General features: G+C 51.8%; 1 protein-coding gene across 1 annotated transcript in view; it reads right to left on the minus strand.

Annotated features, from left to right (window-relative positions):
- Window positions 1–19,984, minus strand: part of PLXNA4 (plexin A4) — a 466,063-nt gene extending 446,079 nt beyond the window's left edge. Inside the window, exons 1-2 of the mRNA XM_067317539.1 lie at window positions 19,944–19,984; window positions 19,012–19,292 (exon numbers count right to left, since the gene is read on the minus strand). The gene's annotated coding sequence lies outside the window, so the exon portion shown is untranslated. The remainder of the gene's footprint in view (window positions 1–19,011; window positions 19,293–19,943) is intronic.
- Between the last annotated feature and the right edge of the window lie 3,634 nt (window positions 19,985–23,618).

Raw genomic sequence — 23,618 nt, forward strand, 5'->3', positions numbered from 1 at the left:
AATGGTGTATAAAATTTAACTAAACTAACTTAAAAGTACTTTTTGTCAAGTTCTAAATAAAGTGGGGCTCACTGCAGCTGCTGTGTTCAGAGAGAACCCCTGCGAGTAAACCAAGATAGCCCAAACGAGAGATGTTCTCTTCAGAGGACTTCCCCTTAGAGCTCTTTGGCTAAAATCCCCACTTGACTCGGAGTTTTTGACAGTCGGGCTGAAGGACGGCTCAGATGCCACCCGATCCAAAAGGAGAATGAGGCGACAGGACTCTGATGGAGAGCCCAAAGCGCACGCTAGCAGAGGCATCCTGCTGAGAAACAATTTCAAGCCCAGCAGCAGCAAGGGGGACTGACGGTGCTCGTTCTGCTGATAGCCATAATGAGGCAGTGTGGGCACAACCCTGATAAGCAGGGGCTTTGTGAGCATTTCAGGGGGGGAAAAAGGCAGTCTGATGTCTATACCTTACGTCAGCACCACCACAGTCCTGTGATGCCCCATTTTATAAGCTGTGATGAGGATGTGGGAAGAGAGCAACAAGCACTTTCAGCAGAGTCAGTGGCACAGCTTGAACTCCCCCTCCTCTTTCCAAAAAAATACGTAAATAAACTATTACCAGTTTGCTACTAGTTTTCTCTTCCAGTGACTTTGTCACCCCAAGGCAAAGGACAAGCCTAGCTATCTGCCAATCCATACAAAGGCCAATGGGAAGTTATTCTTAGAGACCTGCCCGGCTGTTGCTGTAGCATAACTAGCTCCAAATCATACTTGACAGTCTCAAGATACTGCTGAGCCAGGGAGGACAGATATGGCTAGGGTCAGATATAGACAAGAGACAGAGTCGTGATAATATAGACAAAAGATAATCACATGCTATATTTGTTAACAAAAAGATTATAAGAGAGCTGATATGTTGTATACACAAATACAGGCTTCATTTGTAAGGAGATGAGCAAATCTATTCTGTACAGCCTACAGACAGCCTTTTTTTTTTTTTTTTTGCATGGAATTGTGCAATTCCTGTACACCCTGTGCAGGCCAGTGTGTGCATGCATAATTGTGCAGTAGTAGCAACACCTATAGCTCAGGTTGCCTGACATGTTCTATTCTAAGACTGGGTTTTAAGGTCCTCATTACTTTGACAAACCTTAACTACTCAGGAGACAATTTTCCCAACTCGGTGTCTGCCTCAGGCTAACATCTCTGTAAAAAGTTGCATTCAGAATGGCTTGGACAATTCTGAGAACTAAATTAGGAGAAAAGGAGTTTTTGTGGGATCTTAATTTTTCCTGTGTTTGACCTTGGTAATATTCTTTCCACCATCTCACTGGAAAGCTTCTGTGCACTGGAGCAGGCATTAAAAATTGGGAGTGTCCTCTCCTGCTGTCATGGAGATCTTCTGGTCTTCCCTGAAAGTCTACCCAAATTTGACCAAGTTACAGCATCTAATAATCACATTCCATACACGGCGTGTAAAGGTTTTGACTTTTCCACTGCTCCCAGGATGGATTAGACAGAGCTTGAGCTATTGCCACAGATACAATTTGGGAAAGGGGATATGAGCAGAGACTGGGACATGTGGAAAGATTGCAGAACTGAAACATCCCCTCCTCCTGAGTGGGGCATGGATCCCATAGCTCCTGAGTCTTCAGATTCCCCTAGGATGGGTCTCCTCCAGCTGGTGACACATGTGGAGGACAAATCAGTTCCATGAAATTAAAATTCTGGGGAGAAGTTTCCAATGCTGTCTTTCTCAAGGTCTTGGAAAATGTTTATCAAAATGAAAGGTGCAACTATAGAAAGAAAAGGGCAAAAAAAAAAAAAGTAATTGCTTAACTGTATAAAGGGACAAATGATATTCCATAACATCAAACACAGGCTGCCTAGGCAACGTTATCCGACATATTTCCTAACCCTTCTATGTGCATTGAGAAGACGTTGCAGAAGGTCTCCCTGAACAAAGGACAATACTATGCCCTTGCAATTCCTTCTCAAGAACAATATTTAATGCCAAGCCTAGAGTTAGTTGTCCATTTATAAGACAACAGAATCAGAAGCAGCGGCCCACATTTAGGGAGTGTACATATGTGTATATAGATTAAAACCGCACAGACGACTTGGGAGGCTCAGATGGCACCAAGCCTGATGGTATGATGCCACTGTTATTTCACCGTCCTGCCACAGTCCACACCAGCACTTCACACCTCGTCCTGAAGCATCCATCCAGCTCCCCGGTAAAATAGCACATCTGCTGCTTGCAAGGGCAACCAGAGGCTCTAGTCAAAACACTCCCGCTAAGAGCCAGTCCCCACCTCCGGAAAGTTTCGGGCTAAAAACACCCCGGGGAGACAGAGGCTCAGAGAGGTGAAGAGACTTGGCCAAGGTCCCGCAGAGTCAGCATGGCAGAGCCACAAACACAGCCCACGAACTGGATGCCCAGGGCAGTGCCACGGCGACAAGACCAGCTGTTCTGCAGAGCCAAGCGCACAGCACCAGGAGAACCTCCTCTACAGCTGATTTTCGTTGTTAGAGTCTCCTTCGGTGCAGTGTTTTAGGAGCACACACATCCCCTAACGGCTCCAGAGCTGTAAATTCCCATCGGTCTTAACTCATCCACTCCATGAGCACTTGCCAGCATCAGCAGAATAGGTGCATTATACACTTGAGTGTCATTGTTGGAGCTACTTTAAACTGTTCAGCGGTCACCGTATTCAGCTGTGCATCTGCATGGAAGCGTCCAGGGCATCCCGAAATGACATGAAGCAGAGTCCTGCTGCTGTCATCCAGTGCAGGGCCAGGGGAGGGGGGAGAAAGGGAGGAGCTGTCTCCTCCAACTCCTCTGCTGCTAAAGCTTTCTGTAATTTAAATGTGCATTTCCCCACACAAACAAACACTGAAAGGAGACGCTTTTAGGCTGCCATCAACAACGGCACTTTCTAGACAGCTTGCAAGCACATCTGTAAAAGGCAAATTCTCTCTCTCTCTCCTTTCATAAACATCTTCCCTAGGCCAGACACTCAGACGTAAATGGAAGCTGCAGGTGCACTGCACTTTGCAGGATCTGACCCCTTGCTTGCACAAACAAATGCCTGGTCCTATCAACAAATCATCCTAGAGCAGCCACAAGGAGAGTGATGCAATTGTTTTAGCTATTTGCACAGCCTCATAATTGCAGATCCATCACCACAAAGCATTAGCTGGGTTAGGATAGGTGTTACAGAGAAAACCCAGCACCAGAAACAAGCATCTGAGTCCTTTCAGTCTGCAAAAGAACAGATAGTTTATGGGTTTGCAATAACCTGTGGTTTCAAATCTGGGTCATACTACCCAGAAGAAAGTTGCTTATTTGCTCAGTCAGCTGCAAGCAAAATGTCACCCCAAACTCTAATTTAATCCAGATCCAAACACCATCTGCTTTGTTCATCTCTCTTCACACACAGTCGAAAGGCACCTGTGTCTCAGGCGAGGGGCATTTTCAACACGGGGGCGTGGGAATGTCATTTCTGCTCATGAAGTCCCGCTCATTAGAAATGGGAGCCTTGATAGCACAGGGTGCAAGACCTGAAGAAATACCCCAAAGCAGATGCACAGATGCGGAAAGGCTAAGATCCGCCAGGGACTGTTTTTCACATGCCCTCTGCTCCCCGTGGGCCATTGCAGCGGGCAAACCTGCACCCGTTTTCCTCCTGCTTCCCTCTCTCTGCTCATGCCGCTTTCCAAAACAGAGTTTGTCGCTCTCTTCCCCGACTCCGCCGGCTATTTGGAAAGCAGTCCAGAGCACTAGAGGCTTCCTAAATACCATGAGAAGCATGCAAACCCATGCCCATATGCCGTCAGAACCGCTTCAGCCGGAGCAAGAAGCTCGTGGCGAGCGTCATCTGTGCTCCAGCCCCGGGGGCGTCGGATAAGGGGCTGCAGCACCCGGCGCCTTGCCACAGCCCCCGGCTCCCGCGCGGCCCGGACGCGCAGCCTGGGGCTGGCTGCGGAGGCTTGGGTGGCTGCAGATGGATTTTAATAACATGATGTAAGCGCTCGGGTGGGAGGACGGGCTGAGATTTGCCCTAGCTTCAAGAGCGAGAGCCTGTAAATCTGCTCCGGCTGCAAGCTGCTGGGAAAAGGCAGGGGGCAGGGGAAGGGAATCGCAGTCTGCATTGCTGGTGGCATTGATCCGAACCAGGCGCTACCGAGCTTATCGGAGCAGATTTGGGGAGCGCACCCGGGTGCCGTTTTAGGGCTTATATATATATTTTTAACTCAGTAAAACAAAAGCATAGCACTGAGAAGAGAATTCTCCGAAAAGCAACGCGCCCGTATAGCATCCCTCTTTGCTCAGCTGGCCAACACACAAACACTCAGGAAACATAGAGGATGCCATACAGACCAAATCACCGGTCCAGCCAGGCCAACATCGGCCATGGCTCAACGCTTTGGGCCCATCAAACTCAGACCTGTTCTCTGTCACTTCAGCAAGCAGGAAATCCTCATCCGAAAGGAGCCTGCAGCACACAGCTGTGGCCCTGCCAAGCACCGAAGGGCCGGGAGAAAAAAATCTTAACGGCGTACACAGGTGTAAAACTGCAATCGCAATTCGATGTGTTATTAAGAACGAGACATTTCTCCTCTGCAGCCATCTGCATCCCACACGCCCCCACAAATCCGGCACTTTCCTCTTTTCAGCTACAGCGCTCTCTCTCACTTGGTGTAGAAATTCCCCTCTCTTTGCCTTCAAAACGCGCTGCAAGGTAGCGCTCAACAGGCAGTTTCTCTGGTGCGATCCATGCAGACTGACATTATGCCAAACACCATGACCTCAGAACAGAGATTTTTCTACCAAGGTGCCAGAAATAATACAAATAAACTCTTCTTCTCTCCTTTACTTTATATCTACAGCTCCCACACATCACTACCAGCGGGGCTTTAAAACTAAAACAGACGGGGCCTACGTGGCTTGAATTTATTCTGGAAATTTATCTCTTCTGTTGAAAGCTCTGTGTTTGCTTGATCTTCCTGCCTTCCAAGTCCTACAAGTGCCACATGTTGCACAGCTGGATTCCTGACAGAGAAAGAAAACAGGAGGGAAGAGAGAACAGATTAAAAATATATATATGTATGTGAATGCAATGGCCAAGGTTTTCAAAAGTCACGTATGTACTTCAGCAAAGTAGCTTCAGATAACTCCAAGGAACTTATGTTCAGGAAACGCAGAGCTCTTGAGCGTCCAAAAATCAGCTCTCTGCAGGCAGAAGAAGGGAGGAAAAGGAAATGGATTCTGTGTAGGGCTCCAAAGGACTTGCTACTCCAAAGATCCTCGAGAACAGCTCTTGCAGGAAAGGACATGCAGAAAATGCTGTATTGGTGAAGGCTGGAGAGAGGACAGCCAGAAAATTAAAGGATAGATCTGTGTGGCAGTAAGGGAAACACTGACTACTTTTAATTATCAAACTTGCTGGGCTGTGAATATTAAAATAATATTGTGTTTGTTCAGCTCCATGAGATGCACCCTTGCTAGCCTTAACGGGAAATACCCTCAGGCCTCAGGACAGCTAATGGACACACACACATATCTGCAGCAATGTCCATTTTCAGTGTGTCAAACAAACTGAAAAGCAGAAAAGCTACAGGGAATAAAGCCTGTTCCTCTGAACCAGCATTAAAACCAAAAAAAAATAAATCCACTGAAGGAGAAAATGAAAAAAAGTGTTATTTCCTGTGAACTGAAGTATTGAGCTCCTTCTGTAACAGGCTTGTGGAGATTAAAAAAAGAAAAAAAATACACAAAAACAAAGAAAACGAGATTCAGTTCATAAATATGGGAGAAGGTCAGCTTCCTTCTCGCTAATAACTCAGTCTCATAGGAACAGAGCATGGCATTTGATATACCATAGGTATTTGACTCTTTCCTTTGCCTAGAAAGCTCAAACACACATCTTCACCCCTCAGTTCTCACCCAGCATGTAACGGCATCATCATGGCCCGAAAGAGGTCCCTTCTGCCGCCTGCCCACTCCCGCGATGCGCAGGGGTGCCCAGCTGAGCGTGGCCATGCCGGCAGATGGGCACCTCCATCCCTACCTCTAAGTCAGCGAACCTTCGCTCAGGGGCTCCTCTTTTCCCAGATGTTCCCATGAGCAACGCTTTGCTGTATCACCACTGCGACACGCTCTTGAGCGATGAAAGAAGTGGGTTCGCATCCTACCAAAGATCAAACCTAGCTAGATTTCTTCACCGCTGAGCTATGGGATGAAGATACCCGTGACCCTGCTCTCTCTCCCCTTGCACTGGAGCTTCAACAAGCTCCTTGGGAAGCTCGAGCTGGCTTGAGCCCGTGGCTACCAGAGGTCTCTGCTGCTGCTAAGAAGTCTTATTCCCTAATGGAAGACCTTCTTTTTGTCTGCCTCTGTCTTCACTTCATGCTCATTTTTTTTCCACAGTCATATTAAAAAGGCTGTACGAAGTCTGTATCAGCAAAATGTCTACATGAAAAGGAACGTTTTCTTACAAATCTGAATCCCCAAGCACCTCAACACGGGAAACTCCAGGGTCTGAATGCCCTAGACAGACACCCCACAGAAATAAGTGACATGCCTGCAAAAGCCAAATTAAAACCAGGGGAGTTACTCAAACTGTGTGAGGGACTGACCTTTGCGGAGACAAGCTCCAGGCATACAGCAACAACATATTGCAGTCTAAAATCTGCTCCCTCTTAACACTGAACTCAAAAAGGGATGGATTTTTCCATGTTCGAGAATAGGCGGTTGCTGTAATAACCTTCTGCCTCAGCCCGGCAACAATGAGACCTTGAAAGAGGCTAATTATGGGTGGCAAAGTAAGTCACCAACTAGCAGAGAGCAGCAGAGAAGAGACAGGCAAACACAAACCTGCACCTGGAGACCTTTTTGTTTATTATGAAATAAAGCTGCTCCGCTGTCTGTGTTACTGGGGAAGGGGAAGCAAGATGCAAGAGAAGACGACCGCTAAATAAAACTGCTGCTTGCAAAGCACCTTTTCTTCCCCCTTCCAACTCTCTGCTGCAAAGCTGAGGGGCACAGTCCTTAAGGATTGCACTGCAACTTTTCCCCATCCTTGCACAGGTAACGAAAAGCCTGAAAATCATCCATACATGCAGATGGTAGCTCTTCCCTGCTCCCCTCAAAAGGAGAGGTGACAGGGCAAGAAAGCAGCCTGCATGGGGCTGCTGCTGGAAAGAAACACATCTCTGCACCACGTGCATTAACCAGCCAGAGCACGAGGCCGTTGGGGTCTTCCTCAAGCATAAGTGTATGCAAGAGCGAGGACCAAGAAACCAGATTGCCAGCTGGTCACAATCACTTGGGGATCTGCTCCAGACTCGTGGCAACTTGCTGCTGCCCCACTTGAGTGCTCCTGAAAAGCATTACAGCAGCTGAGCTCATGGGAAGCCACATTCCCAGACACAAAAAATTTTCCAAGATTGCACCAGTCTTGTGGTGGAGCGAAACCCAGAGCTCAAAGGTTTCCCTTCTCTCTCTCCCCCACATCTCCTCCCCACAAGCTAGAAGAGCCCCAATCCCACCGATGCCTGATGGACAGCACAGCAAAGTGGGAGAGAAAAAGGAACTGGGCTTGCCCTAAGTCCCTCCTTCTGTGTCCCAACCTTGGACGTGCAGGCAAGCTGCTCTTCCTCCTCTAGAGATCTCACCCTGGACTTGCAAGTTCTTTCCTGAACTGTGTGCTAGCAAAGCTGGCACCGATTAGTCAAAAAATCCAGGGTGGACAGATTGGCATTTTGTAACCATGTATATTTTGCGCGTGTGCATGCAAATGTGTGTATAACTGTGTGTGTTTTATACATTATATATATGTGTGTGTGCATATGCATCTATTCATATTTGGGAAAAGGGAACCCCAGTTTCAACTGCAAGTGAATGAGAGAGCCAGACACGTGCTAGCAATGAGGTGCAATGAAAAACCAAAGTCTCCTTGCGCAATAGGACAATCAAGACTCCTTCTCCAAAACAAATGTAAAAAAGGGCCCAAATAGCATCTGAGAAACTGCCTTTTCTCTGGCTCATGCATAAGAGAGAGCGTGTGTGTGTGTGTGTGTGTGTGTACGTGTGCTCCAGATGAGTCAAAGTCTGAGGGCTGCCTTGTGTCAGCCATTGACTGTGCCAATGACAGCAGTTCCTGACAGCCTTTAATAACACCACTTACAGACTCGGGAGCAGGGGGGGGGCAGGTGAGGGGGGAGGCAAGCGGTTCTCCTGCAGGCTGGTGCGTAATCCATCCCGCATCCTTGCCAAAACGTGTTGCAGTCACCCGCTGATGGCTCTGTAATTACAACCCACACCGGGAACGTGTTATCCTAACAGGCAACAGAGGGCACAACTGGGAGAGCAACCTGGGGCTACCTGGGGTCCCACCGCCAGAAGGACAAGGCGGAGCTCTGGGGTCGGGCAGGGATGGACTGGGTGGTGTCTGAGGGGGCTCAGCCCTAATGCGCTTCCCAGTGCAACACAGGGCATCTCCATGAGTTCACACTTCAAAAACCCCGGTTTATACAGGAGAGCATCCAGGACGCAAGGAGTTATGTCTACTTCCACACTGAATGGGAGAAATAAAGAGAAATATGTGCAGACAGGTGAGACACACCAAGAATATGCACCTAAGCAAGTCCTGCTACCCACCTGTGCCTCAGTTCCCCTCCGTGAACACGGGAAATAAATCCCTGCTAGGTCCCACAGAAGCTGGAGAGCTCGGTTGGGCTTGTGAGAATGCCAAAAATCCTCAGCTTAGCCCTGATTTGGAACGCTTTGGAAACAGCTTCGGAGCGCGTCATGTTCTGATTATCTACTTCTCCAAGCTAAGGAGAGACCTACTCCACACACTGCCTCCTGGAGAGGCAGAAAAAACAGGCATGTGAAATAAGAAGGAAATGGAAATCGACTTGATAGCTGCTTCCCCTTCCTAATGGGTAATACTTACTTAATTACGCCCGCTTGCCATTTCCTTTTCCTGCTTTCTTTGAGACATTATGCAGAGAGAAATTAGTCCTAAAAGTTGTTATTTTCATTCAGAGGCATCTCTTTCAGCTATTTGCCTTGCAAAGGCAGGCAAGAGCAGCAAGTCCATTATAAGGGAGGAAAAAACAAAAACCTTCCTGCATGGATCCTACAGGCATAGTCTTCAGTGTCCAACTCCTGTCGCATGCGGCTCGTCTCCCTTCCGCTCTCCAGGCAGAGGGATGCAGCTACGACCTCCTGCCCAGGCCCCTCGCTGGACCACAGTGAGGTGTTCCTGGGACCCAGGGGCCATCACGGAAGGAAATTCCAGAGGCTGCAAAGTCCCTCCAAGTCCAGCAGCCCAAAGGACTCTGTTTTGAGCTGCAGTTTGGAGAGCAACCTGAGGCTTCACAGTGTAGCATGCGGTGGGATCCAAGGTGCCATCCCGCAGCGGTGGCAACCCTCGGATGAGCTTTCTCCAAATGCGCAAGTCCTACAGCCCAGTATCCAAGCAGCCTGCAGAAAGCCGAGAGGGAAAAAAAGGAAGCAACAACCCCAGGCCCACATCCACATCGGCAACCCTACCAAAACACGACAGGTTTTCAATTGCCATAAAGAGCCAAGGGGCAAAAGGATGCTCCCCATCCTTTTAGGGGAGGTCCCACTAAGTGCTGTGCATAACTGCACCAGGGGTGCGGGTCATGCAGGACACTAGGCAGCATCTCCTGCCCCAGCAAGGTGCTCCCAACCATCAATGCCGCAGAGACCAGCTAGGTGCGACTCTGCGGGGACGAGACAGGGGAAGATGTGCTCTCACCGGTATGCAAAGAGATACAGCCCAAGAAAAAAAACGCACCTTCGTCCACTTGCATCCCGCTTGGGGATGCATCCAGCCTCAGAGGTCACTTCTGGAAGGCAGCTCTGTCTCCTGGGCATGCAGAGAGCCCATGGGGTTGCAGGGCTTTCTGGCAGATGGAGGGGTGAGCACTAAGCCTTCTGTACCTGCACTGTGGACACCAGCTTCTCTCCCTCAGCCTCCAAGCTGCACTTCCCAGGAAGGACCCCTGAACCCTGCTCTTGCACCCCAGGGAGTTTTTGGCTCTTCTCTGTGGGGCGCTCAGCTTCTGAGAAGGGAAATACAAAGCCCAAAGGGATCAACTTCAAGCGATGAAATGGACCCTGCAAAAGGAAGGTGTTTTATTCCTGCTTGAGGGGGGGCTTTAAAGAGCCTCCCTTTGTTTCCTCAAAGGCTGGGAAGGATGTTTCCACATCCCAGCTTGGCAGGATGGGGAGAGGGGGAGACAGAGGGGAATTCAGGCAACTTCAAGGTCTGAGCTCTGCAAGCAACCACAGAGATATCCCAATGCCTGAATCCCTCAACATCCAGCAACCTGCCCTGGTCCAGCCATCCATGCATCCCTCCCCCATCCCGCAGGGGCACATCCACCCTGGGGAGCGGAGCCAGCCCTGCACCTGGAGCATTGTGCAAGGCTTGCAAGGAGGGGCTGCAAAATCCCTGCCCGCAGCTACGTCGGCCAGCCCTGAAACTTTAGCTCCGAGTTGTTAATTCCGCATCAAGGGAAGCTTTTTATGCTTGGAGGGGGGGTCGGGTTTTTTTTTAGCCAGGCATTTTCCAGGGAGTCCTTTAGAGCTGAGAGGGGAAGGAGCAAGAACTGTGCAGCTAATCCTTGCTACCAGCAAAACTGAGCCCTCTGCCTCGGGGCGCATTGCACCTGCCCCAGCTGGAGGGGAAAAGCAGCCCAGCTCCTCCCGGTGCCTCTGGATGTCCCCTCCATCCTCCCAGCTTTTCACCTCCCGGCCCCACCGAGCCACCCCGGCGGCTATTTCAGCATCCTCAGGGCCCCGGCACTGCCCGGGTGCAAAGGACGGTAGGATGGGGGGAGGCATCCTTGCAGAGCCACCTACGCAACGCTGCGGGCTTCAGAGAGAAGCCACGAACCCAGTGTCTGCAGGAGGGGACCGAGGTGCCCGGCTTGGCATCCCTGTTCCTACCCCCAGCATCCATTCCTGGATCAGCTAGGGAGGAGCAAAGAGCAGGATTTGTCCCACGCACAGCGGCTGGAAAGCGAGGGAGGGAGGGCAGAGCGATAGCCCGAGCGCTGCTGGCTCTGCTTGGCATTGCAGGAGCTGAAGGTGGCCCCAGGAGGGACGTGTCCCCGCACAGCCCGGCCAGGGCCCTGGCCGCAGGCAGGCTCAGGCAGAGCAGGAGCTGGGGACAGGAGCACTGGCAGCACCAGGGGAGCTTCCCTGCCTCCCAGCGCGGAGGGATGGGTTTGCAGAGGAGCGGGGGGGACTTCAGCAAACAGCAAGGAGCAGCATATGCAAAGAGATAAGAGAAGGTATTTACGAGGCAATCACTACAAGGTCCTGTGAATATAGTATTTGTGATGGATGAATAGACATATTATTACGGAACTTAATGCAAACCCTTTGCACCAAATGGCGACACGCGATTACTAGTTTGGAAATAACTAAGCTCATTATAATGAAACGCTTCACTCAAATCCCCCTCCAAAGGATGGATCTGACGAACGAAGGAACCTGTGACGGGAGCATACTGGGGGGGATTTGTTTAACCGGATCAGCCCGCTGGGCCAGCGCAGCGTGGTTGCCTGTCTCCAGCATGACTAAAACCCAGATCCTGGGGAAGCCTCACCCACGGACCCAGGTGTCCAGGGTGGGCAGCACCCCACACCCACCATTGGGCTCTTCCTAGCACGACCCTCCGTTTAAAAGATGAAAAGAAGCACCTTTCAATAATAAATAATAATGCTAACTATGTGTTTCTATAGCAACTCATCACCATAGCAGCTAAGCGCAGGAGGAAAACTCAGGGTTGATCCTGTCTTCTTTGGGGTGAGGAGGCAATCGCCCCACGGGACCTGACTCCGTCGGTGGCAGAGCAGGGCCTTGAACCCACCATTCTCCCTTCCAGGTTGTCCCCCAGGGTGCTGTTGACCCCAGGGAGCTGCGGGCCGTCCAGGGAGGCCTGGATACCCTGGAGCAGCAGAGCCCGGGGTCCCAGCCCCATGGGCAATGGAGGTATACGACCCCCAACAGCACTGGGGAGCGATGCAGAGCACAGCCAGGCAATGCAATGCATGCACACCCCATATCACTCCGGACACCAGACACGAAGGTTTTGCAACCTTCTGAATGAGTCCTGGGTGCTGGCAGAGCCGGAGGGAAAGGGGGCTGCTGCTGGGGGCAACCTCCCCATGCAGCCGGGAAGACCCACAGAGACGGGGAGCGCGCACAGGGAGAGATGCAACCACAAAGAGGAGATGCCCCGCAGCTGTGACGCACCTGCAGGGGAGAGGGAAGCCATGAAAATAACACCGTACACACATGCCTGAGGCTTATGAAACCCTAAGCGGTCCTCTGCTCTTAGCGAGCAGCAGAGATGTGCGCCAAAACCTTGACAAAATGAAATGGGCTTCCCAAAACAGTCCAGAAACTCACTTTTTTAAGCTAGCGATCCATGCAGACATGTTTATCCTGGTTCTCTTTTTTTTCCTAAATTGTCCATCAAAGGAAATCTGAGAAAAAGCCTTTGATTCACTCCGAAACTCGTATGGTTATAGCCCTAACTCACCTTCTTTCTCTGCTCCCCAGTGGACTGATGGTGACAGAGCCTTTTCCTCCAACCTAGCACAGGGTCCTGTCTCCGAAAGCCTCCGTTTTCAGCCAGGAGCGGATGGGGGAACAGCCTAGGGACCGGCCAGTGAGTATTAACGGCTATTAGCCATGCACATGATGCTATTCCTTAGGTTGACATCTGAGTTCCCAGTCCGAATCTCTCTGGCTTTATTCATCTCACTTAAGAAAAGTGACTCATTTGTACAGGTCGTTAGAGCAAAATGACTATTAGATGATGGCTAGGCTAAAGCGATAGTCACTTCAGGCCCCAAAGTGCTCCGCAAGGGTGCGGCGGCACAGCCACCCCCATTTTACGGGTAGTGAAATGAAGATTTAAGCCAAGGGACTTGTTCAGGGCCATGGGGCAACTCGCTAATAGAATCAAAGTCTCCCTCTGACAGCCCCACATAAGTTTCCGTAAAGTAAAACAAAGCGGTGTTGCACACCAACTGCTTGCTACTCCATCAATAGGCAATTGTAACAGGATACACTTCCTTAGTCTCTAAATGAGTTTTCTTTCTAGCACTACATTATGGACAAATCCCCGGTCACAAAAAGCAAATAAATCCCTTTTTGCAATCAAATATACTCTAACCAAGTCAAACGGGGCCACACGCACTTGCAGCAAATCTGCAAACCCTTCCCCAACTTCCTAGCACAACCATCTCCCCTTCAGGGGGAAAAGAAAAAAAAGAAAAAAAAAAAGAAAGAACAGTTTATAAAAGAAATGAAGTGGCAATTTCCCAGTTCAGCTGGGGATCAATACGTGGACTTGCCGTGGTTTCTGTTTCAAAGGGGCCGAGCTCTCCCTGCTGAAGCCCAGACTGACAGAACTCCAGCGCTTGACTTATGAGTGCTTCATGTCGGCAAGGTATTTTTAATTTAAATCTTGCTGCAGTTAGGTGTGGAGCCATCCAGGATTTGATATACTGCTAATTCATTGCTCCGATTCCTATAACTCTAAAGTCAGTCACCAAACAATTTAATGCTGATAGACTCGCCAGCGCGGCGCTTTGCGAATGAGCATCAGGGGGCTGTTGCTAGTAAGTGCGTGTGACTCACTTCAGAAGAAGTCGCAATAAATAAATAAATATTAGCCCTCTCGTTGTGATTTTAAAGCAAAACAACGCGAGGATCGGAAAAGTCTATCACCTCCCTCACCTTTCCTCCCCCATACAGTGTTTTATGCTTAAGGAGACTCAACGGCCAGTTCGCAGTGGCTCATTTTGCAAATATTTACATGCATTTGGTGCAGCGTTGGCTGTGAGGGTTCACCAGGCATCGAGATTTATTCCCCTGGCCCTCGCACGAGCTCTGGGGAGGGGAAAGTGTGTGAGTATATATCATGCAAATGCCTGTAATGGAAACCTATCCCATATTATCTGCGTTAGAGCCACACATTCGCCCTGTCAGAAGGACAAGGCAAATTCTAGTGCCAGTCAGCTCCCGTAAATTTATAGCTAATGGCTTGGTAGGGAAACCCAGGCAGACCACTCGTGTACAGATAACACCGCTGGAGGGGAACTTAGAGATCAGGCGTGAAAGCGGAGAGAGACGGCTACCAAAGGTATCACTTCTGGGTCACCAGTTCAAATCCAGCCGGTCTCGGCAGCAGTTTTTCTTTATTCCTATGCAAAAGAAGTCTGTGAATCTCAGCCTGTTTGCTTCGTTTGGGGCCAGGATTTCTATTCCACAGTATCCGCTATGTAAGCAATGCTGGAAAGTCTTCTCAGCAGTGAGACATGGGGCAAAAGCAAGTCACAGGGCCTGCAAAGGACCTCGGTCTTTCTAGAGAAAGTCCCCAAAGTGAGGCCAAAGCCACCTGGTGATAGACAACGTAGTGTGGATGGTAGTTTTCAATCTGATAACTGCTCCTGTTCAGGCCTTCAGGCTCTTCTCCAGCCCTGAGCACTAGATTTCTTCTATGAACGTTAGCATTTAAGATGGAAAACAACAGGAAAAATTACCCTTATACAAAGATTTGGCTTTCTCCATGGGGAGATTGTTCCAGGAATCACCGTTGAAGAGCATGTGTTGCCCATAAGGCTCATGCTGCCTGGAGCACTGAGCTGCACAGATTGGAGGTGTCTAACGTGAATTGACTATTGGGTCTCCAAACCAAAACATGCCTGTTCAAAAGTTTTCAGAGCAGCTCTAAGGGCTCACAGAGCCTTTTTGCAAAGGTAGGGGGGGATCAGGGCAGGGGGTCTCAGGTAAGGTGTCACGCTACGGTGGCTCCCGCTGTATGGGTACGGTGCAAAGACCTGGAGCCTTTTGCCTGGGTGGCTGTTTTCCACCTTACGAGATGCAATGAAGCAAGGAACAAGCAAACTTAGCTGAGCATATGCGCCTATTAGGAACAAAGAAAACCAGGCAGTTCCAGTGGGATGAGTCAAAAAACGAAAGAGGAATGCCAGTTTCAAAACATTTGCCACACAGACTGTCAGTATTATAATACTTCTCATTTTTGCAACAAGCTTTCCATTTTCAAGGGTTATTAAAAACATTTGTTATTCAATTATAAAGATACAGGAACCAAGATACATGGGTGTATAACTGTTCTTGGCCCATGGGCTAATCCAGAATGAGGCTTTTCTCATTTTAAAGCACCCATCTGTCATTTTAGCTGCAAAAATTTCGGTATTACAAGTGTCCTGTTTTAACCAAACATTGCATTTGCTTGCTGAAGCATGGGCTCAAGGGATAGGGGACTGGTCACTGCTCTCATTTCTAAATACAACTTGGAGTTCAGGCTGAATTTCATGGTGGTGGGTGAAGAGTCCCACCAACAAATGTGGGACAGACTGAGCCTTTCACTTTGTGCCTCAGTTTCCCTATCTGCACCGGGGGGAGGTGGGTATTTTCTCTCTGTTATAAAGAACTCCGGAGTGTGAGTAAAAAGCATCTTGAGGGCCCTGCATATTTATCTCTGTTTTTTGGCGCAGGCTCATCAAGAGGTCAGACCTAGGGGATATAAAGTGCTTTTAACCCCAAGACATGCATGCAGGGAAGCACGCTCATAACCGATATCCTGCAATAAGTCAGCGTGTGGCTCAGACTCGCTGCCCAGACAGGAAGTCCTGTGGCCTTGGGCGTCTGGCGGGGTTACTGTCCATTAACGGAGCCTAACGAGCAAGGAGGAAGGAGTAAGAAAGAGCCCTCTGAAGCCTTTTGCCGTGCTGGTGGTGACCAGAAAGGGCCTTTGCTCAGCACCAGGCGCCATGGGAGACTGTCATACCCCAAATTGCGTCCCTGCCTAGGGGGGACAAGTGGGCAGGACACAGGCTGGGACTTGGGAGACCCACCACTGCCACTGAGGAGGGGTGACTCTGCCCCTCAGCTGCGCTTAGTAATATAGGACCTCACTTTTGGGGGGTATCATGACTAGTAAGAGGTCTGGGGTGGCCGTGAGGGGCTCTGAGGCTGCAGCGACACGAGCCGAGTGACTCCCAAGACAGACGATCGCAGAACGCTGTTTTGCTCGAAAATGTCTGTATGTCATGCCAAGCCACCAACTTCGGCACCGCCAGCTCCGAAACGCGGATGCCTTACCTTTAACACCCTCCCTACGTAGGAACACAACACACTAGCAAGCTGAGCACAAGCCTACCGCGACAGCGTCATTCTCAGATTTTTAGGAAGCTTTTCTGAGTTTCCTTCCAAACAAGAAATTAATTCCAACACGGCGTTAACCCTCAGCACACCAGACTGGCGTAAGACCTCTCGATGCTTTTCATCTTGAGGGTGCGTGAGCATGTTAATCAAACCCCGGCACTCCGGGAAGGAGGTAGGTTTTATTACATCCATTCAAAGTCGAGAAAATCGGGATACAGAGACAAAATGATTCACTAAGAGGAGAAAGATGCAGCACAAAAGGGGCTCCAGAGTCCCTCCTCCCCATCTCACCCTGCAGACCCGGAGACCTCAACGTGCAATTGAGCCCCGAAACCCACCACCCTCCGGGGATCTGGCTGCCAAAGACCACTTCTGCCTCCCCGGCGGCAGCTGATCGTCACAGGTCTCACGCCTGTGCTGAGCCCTTTGCTTCGCCGCATCTCCAGCCTGCATAGCACCGGGCACACCGCGAATGCAGGCAGGGAGGCTTGCAGGTGAAAGCATCGGGAAAGGCTGGAATTTTTCCTTTCCTGGTGCAGAAGTTCAGTGTGTCTCTTAGCATTTTCTATAGCACTTATCCCTCTGCTAGCCAGGTGCTGGATTGCACGCCAAACAGATTTAACAACAGTCTCCAGCGCCTACAAGGCAGTTCCGATCATCAAGCGAAAGCTTCCAAGCAGCAGCGTGATTGATCATCAGCGTGTATTTTAAAACACCCGTCTTGGACATAAACAACGCTTACATCATGCATCTGTCACTTATTTTGCATCTTACTGATTTCTCCGAGCGCCGCGAATTTAAGACGGGACAGAAAGGCAAAGCCTTGGAGCGGTCCTTTAGGAAAGGAGACACCCCCACGGAGGATGGGTCTGGGCAGAGGAGGGAAGAAAATCCCCGGCTTTCGTGATGGGGCTGGGGTGGCGTGTTTAAACCCGGCTGCGCACAAAAAGCGGGCACACATCTGTTGCGCCGCTTGAAGCCCGGCTCTGATGAAGGGTCCCAGATAGAAACAAACAAACAAGCGAGCAAACACTTTCCGAGGCAATTAAAACCGCAAATGAAACGCCGCTCTGATCCCCAAGACCTTAAGACAGTGGCTTAGCCGGGGGGAAGGAAACACCTAATCTCACGCTGGGAGGCACACGCTGTAATTAAAATCACGGAGAAGGCAAAGCGACCCCATGCTCCGCTGGTCCTACCCGCTCGCGGATTTAGCCGGCTTCTATAAACAAGACCCGGGTGAAACCGAGATAAAGAAAATAAGTTAGCACGCTTTACGCCTTCCAAAATATTTGTGCAGGGCTGGTGCACGCTCAAGATAAGTCCCTAGAAGGCTGGGAGGGATGGCGCCGGCTGCAAAATCCCCTGCAACCTTTATTGTTCCCCGGGAATAAGAGCATCCCTGGATCGCCCATCCCAAGCGCCCCTCTGCGCCCCGCTCGCCCCAGCGACCTGGACAGCCCGGGTCTCCCCGCGTCCTCCCCAGCGCGTCGCATCCCGCGTGCGACATCGCGGCGGCGGAGAGGGAAGCCATGAAAATCAGGTGCGTTCAGCCCCGAGCCCTTTCGCACGGCTGCCGACGGTTTTGCCTGGCGGCAGCGGGGCTGCAAGCCGAAGCGGAGCAGACTTTCGGGTGGAAGTTTTACGGGCGAGGAGCACGGCTGCGCGCTTTCCACCCGGTCCCTTCGGACAGGCGAGCGTGGCAGGTTTCGTGCCTTCCTCCGCCCCGCGGAGGGCTTCATCCCTGCGCGGAAAGGGGAGCAGATGGAGCCCCAGGAGGAGGGTTTCCTCCGGGCTGGGTATGTAAAAGCCACATGCAGCCGCTACAAACCCAAACAGCACTTAGCCCTGCTGGGGCTGTGCAAGCGGGCTTGTTTATCTGGCAGGAACTCATCTGCCGCCGGAGTATTATATTTCTACCAAAACCATGTGCGGCTCGGTGTTTAGATCACTTCTCCCTGTCTACATAATTTAAGGGCATATGTCTGATAAACGGAGAGCATCAATACGCAGGTTTCGGTTGCAGCACACACATGCACGGAGGCAGGGAGGTTTCGCAGCGCGGACTCCGCAGCCTGGGTTTGGGCAGCCAAACTCCCCGGCACCTTGCAGGGAGGCGAAGGACGGGGATCCCCCCCTTCTCCCCGAGGTGTCCCCGCCGGGGTGGCCCCTGTCCCCGTCCCCGGCAGTCACCCGGGAGGCGCTGATCCTCCCCGGCAAAAGGGCTCTTGCCTCCAGCCCCGTTCAGCCGCAGACCTGGTCGGGAGCAGGAAAAGTTTGCAAATGCAGCCCCCTGGCCCTGGGGCACCGGGGGGGGAAATGCCCCCCCAGCGGGAGGAAGAGCCGCCGCCGGGGCTGCAACGCTGGTCCCGCTCGCTCCGGGGAGAAAAGTTCAGCCTTGTGCATGGGGGAAAAGGCACTGGGGACCGGGAGGGGGGGGACGGGCCACCGGCGTGGGGTGCTGGAGCGGGGGATACCGGGGGGCGCCCCGCTGCGAACCCCCCCCCTCTCAGCACCGTCCCAAAACAGCCGGGGAAGGACCGCAGGGGCCGTGCCCGGCTCAGCCCGCTGCCCCGCGGGGGTCCCCGCCAGCCCCCTCCCGCGGAGCCGGGGTGGGAAAAGGGCCGGGGGGGGGCCCGGGATTCCCTCCCAGGGACCCCCCGAGTCCTGCCGGGGTGCGAGGCAGGCACGGCTGCAGCCGAGCTGGTCCTCCCGGGCCGCCTCCCGCAAGCCCCCCGCTGCCCCGGGCAGGCAGCGGGGCTCCTTACCTGGGCAGGCTCCTCGCTTGCTTTGGGGATCTCTCTCTCCTTTTCCTTTTTTTTTTTTTTTTTTTTTAATTCCTCTCCTTTTCCCCCCACTTCAGTCTTCAGAGCAGGCGCCGCATTGACACTGCAGATGGTCTCTGTGTGTGTGTGAGTGTGTGTGTGTGTGTGTGTGTGTGTGTGTGTGTGTATGCGTGTGTGTGTGTCTCTCTCTCTCTCTCTCCAATCCCAAATACTCCACGGAGGCGGAACACGGAGCCCCTCTCTCTGCACTGGGCAAACCGCGTCTGGATCGCCCAGAAAGGGGGGGGGGGGGGGGAAGAAGAGGGAAAATAATAATAATAATAAAAAAAAAAAAGCAGCTCCAGTTTTCACTCCCCCCCCCCCCTCCAAATCACCCCCTCCCTCCCTCCCCCAGCCCTTCCTCCCCCCTGCCTCCAAATCAGCAAGGCGGGGGGGAGACAGGCAGCCGCGCTGGCTGGCTGGGTGCAGGCGGGCGATGCGCTACGGGGCCATGCCCGGCTCCGCGCCCGGCTCCGCGGCCGCCGCGCCGCTGCCCTCCCGCTTGCGAGGGCTCGCACTGCGGCTGTCTCGCCAGCCCTTCCTCCCCGGCCCTCCTCTCTCCAATGGTGGCTGCGGAGCGGGCTTTGACACCCAGGCTCTTTTGCAAACACACACACACACACACACACCCCTCTTCCCTCCCCCCACCCCCCCCCCAGAAAAAGCCGGAGAGGTGTGGGGAAGTGCGGTGGCAACCCGCACCCAGCACGCCACGGAGGGATGGTAATAATAATATTAACAACAATAATAATAATAATAAATAATAATAATAATAATTTAAAATGATAATAAAAATCCCTTTTTGTTCTTTTTTTTTTTTTTTTTTTTTTGCAGAGAGAGTGGCCGGTTGCTCCTCCTTTCGCCAGCCCACCCACCTCTGGGAGCGGGCAGCAGGCAGAGGGGGCGCAGGTTGTCGCTGGGGGGGGGGGGGGGGGAGGACGACGACCCGGAGCCGGTTTTCCCTCGTCCCGAAGTTTGCAGGGGATGAGGATGGGGATGGGATGGGGATGAGGGTGGGATGGGGATGGGGAGCGGGGCCGCCGCCGCCGAGCGCCCGCCGCTGCAGCCGCCGCCGCCGCTCTCCCACGGCTGCAAGTCCGGCTCGGCTGCCTTGATTTCTCCGGGCGCCTTCCCTCGCGCTACTCACTACTGACACCTAGGATCTCCAGCCTGATTGGGCTAATTGGGAAATTTCGCTGCCCCCCCCCCCCCAAAAAAAAAAAAAGAAAAGAAAAGGCAGATCTCAAGGAATCAAACGCATCTCGCTAGCTCCTCCATCACCTCCCCAGAAAACCCTTTGCCAGCAGCAGGGCTCTAGCTGGCATCTGCATCCCCCTTCCTCCTTTCCCCCTGCCCTGCCGCTCTCCTCCGTCTAGGACAAAGTGAGGTGGGGAGACGATCAGCCCGAGCGTAGGAGGGCTGGGAGGCTCAGAGGAAGATCAATCTCTCAGCTTGGGTGAGCAGTAATCCTAGAGAGCCATTGCAAGCTGCTCTGCTCTCCGGGTCTTCATTTAATTCCTGGCAGCCGCAGGAATAATAATATTTTTAAAAAGCTATTAGTGATCATTGCCTGAGTTTTGCATCCAGCAGGCTCCTGGCCTGGCTGCCCAGGCTGCCCTGCAGAGCTGCCCTTGGCCGTGGGAGCCGGGGAGGGCGAAGCAAGCTCCTTTCCCCACGCAGACACCTGAACTCCTCTCTCCAGATAATATCTGAGCTCTCCTTGAGACGACAGAGCCAGGAGCAGAGCAGGCAGCAGATGGTGGGAAGGCAAGCAGAGCTCTCAGGGTGTTGATAGCAGCACATAGCAACAGGGCTGCATCCCCGCGGAGCTGGGAGAGCCCTGACGCTGCGACGATGGGCATCTTGCAACCATCCAGGGATGAGGGGAAGTGAAGGGGAACTGATTGGGGAAACCTCCCGTACTTCCAGGGATGTTGGCTGCATTTACCCCAGGGCAAGGCGGGGAAAACCTTGGGTCTGGTCCTGCAGCGCCTGGCCACCCCCCAAGGCAAGAAGAAGGTGTCCAAGAGGGTTGCGGAGGGTGGACAGTGAAGGGGGTCCCACCGCTCATGGTGAGCCACAACCGTGATCAGAGGCAGGGATTGCCTCTCAGGAGACACGTTGTACAGCCCCGAGCACAGCAGGGCTTCCCATCCTTACCGCGGCCTCTACCATTCGGGATTAATCCAAGCTTTGTATTTTTAATTATTTTAAATTTATGCAACCAAACACGGGGGCCGGGGGCTGTCTATTTGTATCCTCCGAGATATTTATTTTTAAACAATATCATGTTTTCCTTGAAACAAGTTTTATCTCCCCAGCGCGTGCCTGTGTGTGCGTGTGTGTGTGTTTTGCCTGAGCTCTGGTTTACATTTCCTGATGGATGGATGGGGATTCGGAGCCCTTTTTTTAAGGTGGTGCATAAAATGTATTTATTATTCTTTATCTCCTGCCTCTTGCAAGGAGTCATTTGTTTTCATTCAGAGAAATGAAAGCTATGTGAAGCCTGAAGAGTAATAACACAGCAAAATGACAACGGAAAAGCGAGACAGAAATCTGAAAGATACAATGGCAGGTTAGTAACCTCTAAAGATCACTGCTGTTGTGAACAGTACAGTATTATTTAATGTCCATTCTGCCTTGCAGCTCCATTTAATAAAGCATATGAAAATCTCTGGGAAATTTGCTCGTGCATTTAAAACTGGGCTCTTCTGCTAAAAAGAAGGACGATCCGGATGCCCTGAGATTACTTTTCACTATCTGGCGGGGAGGAAGAATTTAATACAAATTCCTTCTGTTTCTTAAAACAATGGCATGAGTCAACATATCGCTCCGCTGTTTGGGTTCATAAAGGAGTGAGTGACAAATGAGACTTTATTTATAGGCCTTTTCATGAACTCGGCAGTGGGGGCGGAGAAGGGTTAAGGCTGGAAAACCCAAACGACCTCCCCTGACCTGTGAATAGCCGCAGTAAAAGGGCCCAAGGACACGGAGGGCCCCGGCTCACCCCGTTGCAATCAGTGCGATGTTTCGCCATCGACTTTGGTGGCGGCAGGCGCCCAAGTGCTGCGAGAGCAGCGCGGTAACAGGCCTCGTCCCGTGCAACATCCTCTTCAGCCTCCCGTTGCTAATAATGCCCTAAATTCAGATAACACCCTGACGCTGCCCATTTCTGCAGAGATTTCATCCCTGATGATCAGCTAACACATTCATCCCTTCATTTCGTGCCCTGTTATCTAAACCACATGCAGGGATCGCTCATGACAGCGCCCAAAGCTTCTGTTTGCAGAAAACATGTATTTTTTTCCGAGGATGCACATCTGTACGCTTTAAGACTCAACTACCCCAAAACATGAACCGTGCAAACCGATTTAAAAAAATGAAGAGTGGGAAACCCTAAGAAGTTCCCCCCCCCCCCCGCCACTGCCATTTTACAAGTTTGTTAAACCAAGCTGGTATTTAAGTTGCTAAAAGGCAGAGACGCTTGTTAAAGCCATCAGCTGCTCCTCGCCGGGGCCTGGGTTTGCGCCGAGCGCCGAGCACGGCTAAAAACCTACATTGCAGCGCCACCTGCAGTGACCGGGATTTTTGGCAGCTCTGGAAATCCCTGAAACGGTGATAAATCTTTAAAAAAGCCTGGGCCGGGGGAGGCTGGGGGCTTGGCTGGCGGTGGGAGGTGGGAGCGCGGTGCAGTGCGTTGCGTTGCGTTGTGTTGCGTTGCGTTGCGTTGCTGCACGGCGGCAGGGGTAATGCCACCTCTTCCCTCCTCCGAGGCCCCCACTTTGCCCTGTGTCCCCCCAGACCATTACGATTCCACCCTCCTACCCCTCCTCCTGCATGGGTGTCCTGCAGAAGCACCTTAAAGCAGAGGCCAGCAACTGAATTTCACAAACACTAAATGCCACGAGGAGCCGGCGATAAGAAATAGGGCTGTTGCAGGAGCTTCGCTCAGCTCTCCAAACGCCTCCTGGTTAAAGGGCTCATTCCTCTGGTCGGGTTTTCACCACCACTCCCCTCCAGTCCCTCAGATGTTGGAGGCTGAAACATCTTCACCAGCTCTGTTGACATCCAAAACGAAATTGGCCTCTTCCATCTAGCTGTCACCATCCCTGCCTCTGACAAAGGATGACTTCATTGTGCTTTCGGAGTGAAAAAAAAAAAAAATCATTGCAATCTGTTTGAAAGCTGGTCCAGTGCTTTGCATTGTCATTCCTTGCATCCCAGGGAGGGACGGAGTTCAGCTTTCCGCATCGGCTTGAAGGACAGGAACTGGTTGCGCCGAGGATCTGCTCCGAGCGGGCGCTGGGGAACAGGGGTTGGAGGGGACACAGAGCCAGGCTGGAAAAAACACTGGGGAAATGTAAAGGCAGGGATAATCCTGAATTAATTCCACTGAGGAACAAGACAAGGTGGCCTGGCAGACATGGCTCTCTCAAGGTTACTTTTTGCTCCTCAGGGCAGATCTTGGTCTGGGTGCTGGCTGCGGTGCGTTGGCAGCAGTGTTACCAGCTTCAGGAAGGATCATGTCCATACCAGATGGGACACAACCA

This window comes from Apteryx mantelli, chromosome 1 (assembly GCF_036417845.1).
Source record: "Apteryx mantelli isolate bAptMan1 chromosome 1, bAptMan1.hap1, whole genome shotgun sequence".
Taxonomy (NCBI): Eukaryota; Metazoa; Chordata; class Aves; order Apterygiformes; family Apterygidae; genus Apteryx; species Apteryx mantelli.